Below are 2523 nucleotides of genomic sequence, written 5' to 3'. Positions count from 1 at the left end.
TTATATGCAGAAGAATTCTGTGGTCAGATGAGTCAAACTTCTCTAATAATGGATTTTTTAATAGAAATATTCACTTCAAATGGACTAATGGTAATTTACATTGGCACAGAGAAACCGCATTTCAACAGAGGTTTTCAATAAACGTTTGGGTAGGAATTCTTGATACCAAAATCATAGGACCTTACTTCTATGATGGTAAACTGACGGGTGCCAGATATCGCAGATTCTTGGAAAATGAATTTAGCGAGTTGTTAGATGATTTGCCACTCGAAAATAGACAAAACTTTATTTATTTTCAGCAAGATGGAGCACCGCCACACAATTCGGAAATTGCTCAGAATTACCTTCATCAACAATTTCCAGGACGCTGGTTGGGTACACATGGACCCATTGAATGGCCAGCCCGTTCTCCGGATTTGTCACCCCTTGACTTTTTCTTTTGGGGTTATATAAAAGATAAAGTCTTCCATAGTATACCTGAAACTGTGGAAGATCTAAAGTTAAAAGTAAGAGAAGCTTGTGCCTCGGTGCCTCCTGAAATCCTAAGAAACGTAATAAATGCTGTACCAAGGAGGGTCCGACTATGCGTCAGAAATCGAGGTGGCCTGTTTGAGCATCTTACTTAAATTATTATTATTTGTATGTGTTAGTTATACTAGTATTAGCTGTTAAATTAAATATTTTTGAATTTTTTAGTTTTAAGATTACCTTTTCTGATCTAAATTTAAATAAAAATTGTTTATAATTTAGCACTACTTATTTTTACTATTGAACTAATAACAATTGAATCAATTAAATTAATGTTTTGAGAATTAAGAGCACCTCAATTCAAACGTAAAATGTAGGTACCTTGTTATCGCTATCGAAAATTAATGCGTAAATATGTACCAGTTTTTTATTATAATAATTAATATTCTTATAAAAATATTCTTTGTTACAAAATTAAATTCGTCTGATCAGGAATGTCGCATTATAAGAGGCACTTTTTTCTCTGTAACTACTTACAGAATTTTTAGAGCTTTCCTCTTCCTCAAATGACATACACTTTTTTATTTTATAACACCTTCAAAATGATAGTTTTTCAAATAACAATTTTCAAGCCAACAGTTACATATAACAATAAACAGTTTGCCAAATGATTACATTACTGGGGTCATAGGGGTAACACATTTGTTTTTACAGCTTGCGACATTTAGCGTAAGCTACTTTCTCTGTGAAAGAACAATGTTGAAGGCTTAATTCTCTCTAATGCAAAAACCAATACTATAGTAAAGTAATAAGAAAATCTGTATTTTGCTTAAAAGAAATACATTATATTTATTAATTTTTTTGTAGTTATGTTTAAAACAAATTTCTACATTAACAAGCAATACGAACATTTTTATATTTTTTTATATCAAAATTATAAAAAATGTAATAAATATAAAAGATGAAGGCGACATGTAGTATATCGCAGGAAAGAGGAAAAAACAAGCAATTTTTTTGTGGCCATAGCCTACTTCGATGACAATTTTTTTTTTGCCCGTGTAGAGGGCGCAGCAATTTACATACGATAGTTCAAAAATCTGTTTACACCAGGTGAAAGATATCAATTTTGCCATGAAATTTTATTAAAATAAGTTTTCTCTATCTCTTAAAATAAAAAACTTAAACGACCCTAAACTTTCGGTACTTTTCCGGTTTTTTTATGATTACTCACAAAGTTGGCCATGGATCTCAAATTTGTTTCTATGAGCATAAAGGCCTTAAAAAATGCAACAAAAAACATATAAAGATTTTTGACGTGCGACGTATATTAAGCGAGATACATAGAAGGGGCCCTCTTACAGTAGACAGCCTGTATATATATATATATATATATGAAGTAGGTATGTTAGATAAGGTCATACTAAAACTGAACTGAAAATTCGAAAATATAAAAATATATGAGGTCTGTTCAGAAAATACGGTTATTTTCTGAACAGACAGAATAATTTTTTTAAACTAATTATTTAATATTAATTTGATACATTATTAGTCCATATCTCTTCCAAAGTACTCCCCTCCCCTTTTCATACTTTTCCCAACAACGTTTCCCAGCTTTCTTGGGGCGTGGAGATCCTTCGTCAATCCATTGTGATGATTGAACTTTTGTTTCAATGTCGTAAACCCAGCTTTTGTCTCCCTTTATGATCCTTTGAATGAATGTTTCATCGTCATTAGATTGTTCAATGAATTGCCGACAAACCTCCACACAATTTTTGCTGCAACTCGATGCATGTTCATTTTTCACTCAAAATTTCATGGCATGACCCATTTACGAAGCTAACCTCTTCTGTAATTTGTGTGACAGTCAATCGGCGATTTGCTCGCACCATATCTTTGACTTTCTGAACGTAGGAGTATCCAGTTGAAGTTGAAGGCCTTCCTGGTCGAGGATCATCTTTAATTGACTGACGACCACTTTTAAATAGTGAAAACTATGCAAAGCATTGTGTACGACCCAGAGCATCATCTCCGTAAGTTGAAACGTTTCTGTGGAAG

Source organism: Anoplophora glabripennis, unplaced genomic scaffold, assembly GCF_000390285.2.
Source record: "Anoplophora glabripennis isolate ALB-LARVAE unplaced genomic scaffold, Agla_2.0 scaffold39, whole genome shotgun sequence".
In the NCBI taxonomy this organism is placed as follows: domain Eukaryota; kingdom Metazoa; phylum Arthropoda; class Insecta; order Coleoptera; family Cerambycidae; genus Anoplophora; species Anoplophora glabripennis.
Note: the sequence above shows the minus strand (reverse complement) of the source record.